An 11331-nucleotide genomic window follows, 5' to 3' on the forward strand; every position below is an offset into this window, starting at 1 on the left:
TATGGACCGGTCGGGGAGGGGGCTCGGAGACGTAGGCAGGTTCTTCCTGTTGGCCGGGTCCCGTGTAGCTTTGTCGGGTAGGGGAAGGTGCCCTAGACCCTTGTCGTGATGATCTCCGGGAGCTCCGTGTGGAGAGAGGGGGGGTCGCCCTGGCGATCAATTGTTCTATCATCTGCGCCTGTAGCCGGTCGCGCTCTGTTTCGCGCTGTGCATTGGCGTGTTCTCGCTGGATGTTCTCTTCCGTCTGAAGGCGCCTCTCCTCCAGTCTGATGCGTTCGTACTCACTCCGTTGTTGCGCCTGGAGGCGCTCTCGTTCCGCTGCAGAGTGTTCGCGCCGCTTAGTTGTTGCGCCTGGAGGCGCTCTCGTTGTTCGCGCTCGCTTAGTTGTTGCGCCTGGAGGCGCTCTCGTTCCGTTGCAGAGTGTTCGCGCTCGCTTAGTTGTTGCGCCTGGAGGCGCTCTCGTTCCGTTGCAGAGTGTTCGCGCTCACTAAGCGTCTTTGCTTGAAGACGGTCGAGCTCACCCTGGAGTCGGTCTCTTTCGGTGGAAGCTGTCAGCGTGGCGATCAAGGCTTGCGCCAGTCTCTGGTCCGCCTCGCTGGGGGATGACACTGACGGAGGTGATCGGGCGCTGACAGGGCTTGGTGGAGACCTGTTCTCCTGGCGCGCTCCGAGGTCTATCTCTTGAGCGCGGTACTCTTCTCTTGGTTGCGCGCCGAGGTCTGTCTCGGGTACGCGCTCTTGGGTTGGTTGTGCGCCGGGGTCTATCCCTGGAGCGCTTTCTGGAGGTATAGTCACGTCATGTCCCGCTTGGTCCCCCCCGTGAGCTAAGTCAGTTTCGTTTGAACCCACTGGGGTCTCTACTGGAAGGGCCGCCAAGTCGATAGGATTGGGCATGCTTAAACTATCCGTTTTATCCTTATTTAACGTCTGTTTGGATAAGCTAGGGGGTAGAACGAAAGCGAAGTCCTCCAGATATGGAGGTGGCTGACGTTTGCGCTGCGGGCGCTCTAGCTTGGGGGAGCCGTTTGGAGAGTGTCCACCGCTGGCCATGTCAATATTAATATGACATTAAATATTACTGATACCCTCCGGCTCGAAGGACCAATTGTAACTGAGGGGTTACAAAACCCTGACTATATTAAAGATTGTGATAGATTAAACCACTGCTAGGTATGTACTTTAATTACTGGCCAGACAGTACATCGAATAGATATGGTGGACACTCATAATAACACGGCATTGACAAAGAAATAGTATTTGAGGGTATTTTATTATTATGCAACAGTAGGTTACAGAAGGAGAATTAGGGTTGCGCTTGTATGGCGAAGAATATGCATAAAGTCAGTCAGTAGCATGAGTCACTGGGAATAGCAGGATTCCTACGATGGGTACTAAGCTGACGCCACCTGGCGTATAATAGCAATTATAGAAGGTAACGCTGGTACCGCCTGGAGACACTGGGTTCCTCTCAGAGTTGTAAGGTCTAGAGGATAGAGGAATGTTCGGATACTCAGTCTGATTCAATGAAGAATAAGGGACTTCACGTACAGAAGCCAGTCCTTGTAAATCCAACGATCAGCAGCAAAAGCAATAACTGTAATCCAATGCTCGATAGCAAACGATGATAGCTAGCCAGCCTCTGTCCATGAGGCCAGCCCGAGTGTAAATCCTCACGAGGTTAAATCCCAAACGATAGTGGAAATCAACAATGCTCTTCTCCGGGTAACACGTTCCAAATCAATATAATCCAACCAGTAATGGTTCTGCAATCGCCGCCGCTGGTTCTCCTGTGCACATGTCCAACGGGTTCTCCGACTAGGCTTCCTCGGGTACTGGCACCAATGTATTTAGTCCACGCACCCTGGCTAAGGTCCACTAGCTAACACGAACGAACCGCTGGGTAATGCTACACACGAACGAACTGTGGTTGGCACGATATACAATAAATAAACAACTATTTACTTCACATTAAACTAGGTCGAACTTGACGTTACTGCATTAAACTCTGACACTTTACTATTCTATTCGCACGTGGTTCTCAACGCTCTGTTAGACGCACTGCTGTTCACTTCACTGTTACCGAACACAGACAGACTTTAGACAAACTGCTGCTGTGCGCACCTGCGCCGTATATATACTTAAGTGATTATCTAGTCCCAAACCTCAGTTCTTGTCTGGAATCAATACGCTGTCTCCGGGCATGTTACGACATGCCTGAGCTTGTCTTTGAACCTGACGTTGGGGGCTTGCGGGCTGGCGCCTAGGGCGCTATCCAATAAGGAGAGCGAATATTACTATGGTTCGAACGAAGGTTTAAAGGGATATACCGTGTATATATAAATAATATACAATGTATATAAAACAATAAATGTAGATTCTCAGCTTTAATCTGGCCCTTCACAACAATTATTATTATTATTATTTAATTTTTTTTTATGGAAATGTATGGTTGAAACATGCAAACGTTCAAACGCACACACACTAATAAGCATTGGAGGCTTTTAACCAGGGCCGGACTGGGGAAATCATTCAGGCCAGGAAATATAGTGCAAAATATAGCCCCAGTCAGGCCACTTTTTAAGCAGGGGGTCTGGGGGTCCCCCACCAGGAATTTTTTTGTTACAAAGACTTCATTTCCTGCATTCTGGTGCAGGAATTTTTTTATTTGTACCCTTTAAATGCCAGTGTTTGTGATGGCATCACAAATTATTGTTAAAAAACAGGCTAGCATATGTATGATTTTGCTAACTGATTTTGATGGATTTTCAGTTTTTTTGTAATGTCAGATTGAAAAAAATACAATCTTTTATTCAACTTCAGCCCTGATCATAACACCACATATTCATTTTATAATTCTAACCCTTTAAATGCCAGTGTGTGTGATGGCATATATTTGCAATATATCAAATGGAAAGTAGATTTTTCTGGGGGGGGATTATTACAGGCTAGCATGTGTCAATGATTAGCGACAACAGTTTTTTGTAAGGGTCCCGCCTCCACCAATCGCATGCGGCTCCCTTTGTGTGTGTGAGAGCAAGAGAGAGAGAGAGAGAGAGATAGTTCTCCAACTTGTGTGAGTTGCAGTGATCTCCTGGTTGTTCCCCACCTAGGTTATCTAACTATTGTGCTGCTGCAACTAGAAACACTGGCCTGGCCTGCTTCTAAGTTCAGTGGCCTGACTGCATTAAAAAATATATATATATATATTTTTGGATTTTTCTTTTTCTTTTATCATCTGGCAGAGGTAAACGGTACTCTATCCCCCCCTCCCAGTGAGCTGTGGTGTTCCACAAGGAAGCATACTAGGACCGTTACTGTTCCTAATTTATGCAAATGACATGTCGTCAGCTTGTGACTGCAACTTGTTCCTGTTCGCGGACGACTCAGCCCTACTGGTCTCTGACAAGAACAAGCTACAGGTTGAAAAAACCCTCAGCTCAGAACTCGGCAGAATCTGCACCTGGCTCGCTGATAACAAACTATCATTACACCTGGGTAAAACAGAGTCCATTCTCTTCGGATCAAATAACAAACTCAGCAAGACTGATGGCTTCTCAGTTACAGTGGGTGACAATATTGTCACAAGGAAAGATGAAATTACATACCTAGGTTCCATCCTAAAGGCAAATCTTTCCTGTGACTAAATGGCATCCAATGTAATCAAAAAAGTCAACCAACGAACTAGATTCTTGTACCGGATCTCCTCTCTGGTAAACAAGAATACCCTGAAGACTCTGGCAGGAGCACTCATTCAAGGGTACTACGACTATGCTTGCACCTCATGGTACCAAAGCACCTCAAAGGCGCTAAAAACAAGATTACAAACATCACAAAACAAACTGGTCAGACTACTACTTGACCTTACTCCTAGAACCCACCTCACCCCTGCCCACTTTGACTACCTAGGATGGCTTAGAGTAGACGACAGAGTACAGCAACTTGCAATGGGCCTGGTCTACAAGATACACTACACGACTAAGGTACCCATGTACATGTCAAAATACATCCCAAAGGTCAGTGAATACCACGACCACAACACCAGAGGGAGTTCCACAAATCATGTTAAACCCAGATTCGGCTCGAACAAGGGACTAAACACGTTTCGCAATTATGCCACATCAATGTGGAACGCCCTACCCAAAGCTGTAAAGGAATGTGAATCACTACCCACTTTCAAAACCACTCTCAAAGAGCACCTACGGGAGACTGCAATTCGAAACTGGCCCCTGTAAATGTCCTAACCCAACCCCCTCCAATGTACAGTAAATGTCCTAACCCAATAATACACGAGACCCTCTTATTGGAACCAAGTATGGTTTTGTCGATATTCCAATGTACAGTTTTGCTTGTACAGTTGTACAGTTTCCCCCACCCCGCCTACCCTACCCAACCCCCCACCCCCACCCCACCCACCCAACCACCTACAATGTACAGCCCCCCCGCCCACCCCACCTACCCAACCTCCTCCAATGTACAGTTTCTACATCAAATGTATATACTCTATTTTTTAGACTCTTTTTGTATCACAAACAGTACTGTATTTGTAAATCTGGCATGTCATAAATGTATAGATGTAGCAGTACTGTCTATCTGTATGTTGTGTATGTCATATGTTATGATGAATTGAAAATGGGGGACCCTGATGTAAACAAGACGAAAGTCTTTCTCTGGTCTGCATCCCCTTAACAATTGTGTGTATTGGGCTGTACTGTATTGTACCCATTCTGCAATCTGTTAATAAAGTTTTCAATCAATCAATCAATCAATCAAACCAAAGCACCTCTACAAACATCATAAAACAAACTGGTCAGACTACTGCTTGACCTTACTCCTAAAACCCACCTCACCCCTGCCCATTTTACATACATTATACATTTACATTTAGTCATTTAGCTGACGCTTTTATCCAAAGCGACTTACAAGTTCTGTACGACAAGTCAGGAAGGGCACAACTCTATCAGCTGAGTAACAATGTACATCAACGTGTTGAGTGCTACGGTGTAGGTTAGTTTATTAGGACAAGTGCATGACAGTAAGGTTAGTTAGGGTTAGATTAAAAACAAAGACAAAAATTTAATTTCAGATAATGGTTGAAGAAGTGCGTCTTTAGTCGACGGCGAAAGATTGGACAGGTTTCGGCTGTCCTAACTGGGGTGGGTAGTTCATTTCACCATTGTGGGGCAAGGACTGAGAAAACTCCTTGATGACCCTCCCGGAGCTCGGATAGGAGTGGGTCTGAGACGGCCAGAAGATGCAGAGCGTAGGGGTCTGGAGGGTGTGTAGGCGGGAGCGGTTCCCTTTGCCACACGGTATGCCAGGTCGAGGGCCTTGAAGCGGATTCGTGCAGCAATCCTCCCCCCTGACCGACCTTTCCATCACAGTCGAGAATTCAACTGTGACCGCGTCCCCGACCGCCAAGAACCTTGGTGTTGTCCTCGACGACCAGTTGAACTTCTCTGCTCACATCGCAGCGACAACCAGAACCTGCAGATTCCTCCTGAGGAACGTCAGAAGGATCCGCCCCTTCCTGACAAAATAAGCCACCCAACTCCTCATCCAATCAACAGTCATCTCCCGCCTCGACTACTGCAACGCACTGCTTGCTGGCCTTCCGACCACTGCCACCAAGCCTCTTCAACTCATTCAGAACGCAGCGGCCCGCCTGATCTCAAACCTACCGAAGTCAGCCCATGTCACCCCACTTCTCAGGGACCTGCACTTGCTCCCTATTGCGAATCCGCTTCAAGGCCCTCGACCTGGCATATCGTGCGGCGAAGGGAACGGCTCCCGCCTACCTCCGGTCAATGGTCTCTAACTACACACCCTCAAGACCCCTACGCTCTGCATCTACTGGCCGCCTCAGACCTACTCCTATCCGAGCTCCAGGAGGGTCATCAAAGAGAAGTCGCCTATTCTCAGTCCTTGCCCCACAATGGTGGAACAAACTTCCCACCACAGTTAGGACAGCCGAAACCCGTCCAATCTTTCGCCGTCGACTAAATACGCACTTCTTCAATCATTATCTGAAATGAAAAAAAAAATTGAATAATAATCTAATAATCTAGTGACGTGGCTGGGATAAATGGGCCAGTCAGTCAGCCAAAACAAATTCCTGGACCAAGGTCGAAACGGGGAGCTGCTGGAGTCGAAGGCCCTCTGGGAGATAAGAGTGGCGAGCGGCTTCCCCACCTGCAATCCCTACCTCCCCCACCCAGGACTTGGCTTGTGCACTCCCCCCCACCTCCCCCCCCCCCCCCTTCCTCTGCATTGGCGCTGCACTGTCGGCTGCCTCGTGTGAGGGATCACTCCCCCCCCCCCCCCTACAGCCCTGTAACAACCCCAACCCACTCCCCCCTCCTTCCGTAAATGGCGCTGCCTATGACGGCTGCCAGTCTGTTTGCGGTGGTGAATATGCATATGTTTGTCTCAAAGCTCTGTACCATTATTACTATCTAAAATGTAATAATTGTGGAATATTACTGTAATGAGCTGTATGTGTATGATCCAAGCGTCCTATGATCCTCATAGGAGCATAACAGAAAAAGCATTCCATGTGAAGGTATTCTGTATCTTTGCATGTCAACTAATAGAGAAACTTGAAACTTGAACTTGAACTTACTGTCATGCACTTGTCCTAATATACTAACATACACTGTAGCACCCAACACTTTGATGAACATTGTTACTCAGATGATAGAGTTGCACCATTCCTGCTGTCTTGTTGTACAAAACGTGTAAGTCGCTTTAGATAAAAGCGTCAGCTAAATGACTAAATGTAAATGTAAATGATATTGTTGTTGTTTGATATTGCCTATTTTAACTTTTCTACTGTACTATCATTTTATTGCCTGCATTATGTCTTCTTCTATACCTGACCTGTACCCCCCCCTCCCCCATGCTGCTATGATGCCTGAATTTCCCCAAGGGGATCAATAAAGGAATATCTTATTGTATCTTATCTTATCTTATAGTGACACACCTGGGACCAAATGGGGATATTTGGGTGCACAGCGCTCTTGTGGGGAGTTTGTTTCTGTTTGTGCCACAAAGGATGAGAAAGAAATCAGTATTTTGCCCAGGCAACGCAATCTTGGTGACTTCTCCCAATAGAAGCCAGATGTAGGTAAAGAGACAGATGGTGGTAAATAGGGGCAGGTCATATATGGTACCCAGGAACAATCAGCAGTCAACCAACTTAAAGAAGCAGGTGCTGATGTGTTCTGTATCCAGGCCTGGCCCGGAGCCCGCGGCTGGACCTCTCTGAGCACACGGTTGCCATGAGGGAACAAATAAGCACATAAGACACACAGAGAGCGGTCTCTCGCCTGCCTCCACAGTCATGCGTGTCCGGGCCTCTGTCACTGGTTCCGACAGAGGTTATGTCGTTTTTGTGTGTGTGCGTGTACATGTGCGTGAGGGAGTTGAGTGTGGCCGTAGCGCTGTCGTCTTTAGTACCCGCGGGTTCTCCCACCCCACTGAGGCCTTCCTACTCTGTACCACCGCGGTGGGGCCTATATGAAACTTGACATCTCAGTGGGAGGTTGACAAAGACGGTTACAGCGTCTCCCTGCACCTCGTACACCTCCATCCTCCTCTCCTCTCCTCCAGCCCCAGAGTCTAATTATACCTTCACAGAGCATCTCACCCATCAACACAAGCATGGATACATGGGATTATACAGTCCCCTCTCACCCGCCTCCCACTGTACATCATGTCATGGGCAACTTGACCTGACCTATCCTTGGGTGTTACGTAAATACAAATAACAAGTACACAATAGGTACACAAATGAGCTAAAGATGTACCAATGCTGGTATGGGACATGGGCCTAAAACAGTATCTGTATCGGTATCTGAGAATGTCCCCAGTACAAAGCAAAGTGATTACATCTCAATCATGGATTACATCCAATCATTCTCATCCAATGACCCCAAATGAACGGTCTATACGTCTATACTGTCCAGTAAGAGGCGATTGATCAGATCGACACTCAGGATCGGCAGATACTCCAAAGTCTGACATATTTAAATCTCTCCGGTCATAATGGCAGGTGAAAATAATTCCAGAGTGGGTCAAACCAAGGGAGCCTGCTTGATCCCATCTCCAGCAGAGAGAGGGTTCCTTCTCGTCCTGTTCAAAGCGGAGCTGTGGCTCAGTGCTGTATGTGGCGCTGAACTGGACAGCGGAGAAGCAGTCTCACTTCTCTCTCTCTTAAGAACATTCACACAAAAAACAAAGACTGAAATGGATATATATCTTCGGAGGGTCTCCATTTATTTAACTCGACTCAGCAACACAGGCAACAGTCTGAGTCTTCCGTCAACAACGTTATGGCTAAGCTAGTCAGACACTTCGGGGGGACAAGTTATGCACGCGAGTCTATTGGCGGGACATATTTTATTTGGAATATAATATATAAGCAAAAGTAGCCTACTTTTCAATAAAGAATATTATGAATATATGTGACTTGATTAGATCATTCTTTATATAGCCTATCAATTGTTTTTAAGATCAATAAATATAATAATAATAATAATATAATAATAATATTTTCCCATTTGTCCAGGACATTGAAATCTTCCAGGAAAGTGAACTGGCACGAAGGGAAATCCTGGACTCAGAATGTGTATTGTGGGTGAGAAGGAGACATCGTGCATCTCATATCCCTAACGTAGCAGCCGGAGTCCCATATCCCTAACGTAGCAGCCGGAGTCCCATATCCCTAACGTAGCAGCCGGAGTCCCATATCCCTAACGTAGCAGCCGGAGTCCCATATCCCTAACGTAGCAGCCGGAGTCCCATATCCCTAACGTAGCAGCCGGAGTCTCATATCCCTAACGTAGCAGCCGGAGTCCCATATCCCTAACGTAGCAGCCGGAGTCCCGTATCCCTAACGTAGCAGCCGGAGTCCCGTATCCCTAACGTAGCAGCCGGAGTCCCATATCCCTAACGTAGCAGCCGGAGTCTAAGAAATCGTCGGGCTGGTAATCGTGTTTTTCTCTTCTTGGGCGGCTAGGGACACAGGGCCGTTCAGCATAGCCGGAGCTCACATCAAGAAATGAAAAATGAAAATGCCAAAGACAGGTCTGACATTAAAAGGAGGGAATGAGATATGAAATTCAAAGTATTCCACACTATACCTTCTGCTGTGTTAATAAAGGAGAGATGTAATTAGCTTCCACACTGGTGGTGAGAGAGAGAGAGAGAGAGAGAGAGAGAGACCCCAGTGTTCAGGGAGTGCTCGCTGGCTCGCTCAACGCTGTGACTAACAGTCAGCCTGTGTAGACATTAGGGATGGGTACCGAATTCGGTACTTTTGAGGTACCGAACCGAAACACGTCGGTACTACCGAGTATCGAATCAAGTGAGAAACCGAAAAAAAAATAAAAAAAAAATAAAAAAAAATATTTTTTATTAATTTTTTTTTTTTTTTTTTTTTTTACTTTTTTCTTTTCATGTCAACGTTCACACGCACAATATATGCTTACCTAGGATTTGACTTGATTCAACAACAAAGCAGTCGGAGCAATGACAAGCCGAAAACTGTCGAAATTGTAGTTATTTGAAGTTTGGATTTTTTTTTTACGACTGAGGTAGGTAAATTAAATTTCGACAGTTTTCGGCTTGTCATTGCTCCGACTGCTTTGTTGTTGAATCAAGTCAAATCCTAGGTAAGCATATATTGTGCGTGTGAACGTTGACATGAAAAGAAAAAAGAAAAAAAAAAAAGAAAAAAAAAAAAGTTAAAACTAATTTTTTTTTTTTTTTTTTTTTAAAGTACCGAAAAAAGGTACCGTTGGGTACCGGTATCGATTCACAGGTACCGGTATCGGTACCGGTATCGGTTCAAATGTGAAAGGTACCCATCCCTAGTAGACATACATACCCCCCCCCCCCCCCAACCCCCTCAACAGACAGCGCTGGATGACAGCGTAGGCCTTTTACAAGACCTGGGTGCATGACAGCAGTGGCGGCAGTGGTATGGTGTGTGGCAGATATGTATGTGTATACATGTTTGTGTATGTGTGTGTATATCTGTGTGTGAGTGAGTGTGCGCGTGTGTGTGTGTGTGTGTGTGTGTGTGTGTGTGTGTGTGTGTGTGTGTGTGTAACCGGTGGCTCAGTGTGACAGCACCGCCCAGACTCACACATAACAGCAGCACAGAGGAGAACATGCGCGCTGGCTGACACCCGCCGGTTAGAACGCATCCCGTTTACTTGTTACCTATGGATAGTCGTGAGCGTTCAAGATCAATGCGCGGCACACAACGTAAGTGGTAAATGGACTGCATTTATATAACTGCTTTTATCCAAAGCGCTTTACAACTCATGCCTCACATTCCAACCTGCTCATCAGGAGCCGTTAGAGGTGCCTTGCTCAAGGACACTTCGCTGTCGGGAGGAGCTAGAATTCGAACCGGGAAAACCTTCCGACGGCTGCTCTACCTCCTGAGCGGCGACCATCGTCCACAAGGGACCCCCCCCCTTGACTGTGGGGGGTAAGTGCGCAGCGACCAGGAAGGGACTGGGAATTGGCATAACGACTAACATTGGGATGGGAGAAAATCGGAGGAAAAATGGAGGGGGAAAAAGACCAATAAAAAAAAAAGAGAAATGTCTTCGGGGGTCTTTTCCAGGTGACTCCACAGCAGAAGGTTCTGGAAGGTGGCCCACGTTCGTAGACCAAGTTCAAGTTTCTTTATTAGTTGTCATACAAAAATACAGAATACTTGTATATGAAATGCTTTTTTCCGTTTTGCTCCTGAGAGTGTGCTAGATAAAAAATAGATCAAGTATAAAATAGAAAGTCAAAAGTACATAAACAAAGTGTAAACAAAAGTGTTCAATATACATATATACAATATACAATACAGAGTAGAATTTTTTTTAACCGAGTTACAATACAATATACAGTACAATGCAGAAATGGGATGAGGTACAACTCAGGGTGAGGTGCAATGAGGTGTGAGTGTAGTGAAAATCTGGGACGGGCTTCATTCCAACAGACTTCACGTCCCCCTGGTGACAAACCAAGACACCGTAGGAAACACTCGACGGTAGGACGCAACCATACTGAGGGACTGCAAACCACAACTAGGGGAAAGATAATACCATGTAAACATTGATAAGCATAGTGATCGTGTGAATGTTCATAATTCATATACATTCTTATATTGAGTTTGATTCCTAGATGGAAAATAAGCTTTGTGGAACTGTTTTTAACCCGTTGTAAATCTGCACGTAAAAAATAGACTGCATTTATCAAGACGACCATGCAAGGTGCCCGACCTGCGGCCTCACCGGGAGCAGCTAGGGGTGAAGTGTCTCGCCA

General features: G+C 46.3%; 1 protein-coding gene across 1 annotated transcript in view; it reads right to left on the reverse strand.

Moving 5' to 3' along the window:
- LOC311246880 (transcription initiation factor TFIID subunit 4) overlaps positions 1 to 11331 on the reverse strand; it is a 301235-nt gene that overhangs the window by 210757 nt on the left and 79147 nt on the right.

This window comes from Notolepis coatsorum, assembly GCF_963971535.1.
Source record: "Notolepis coatsorum genome assembly, chromosome: 20".
NCBI lineage: Eukaryota > Metazoa > Chordata > Actinopteri > Aulopiformes > Paralepididae > Notolepis > Notolepis coatsorum.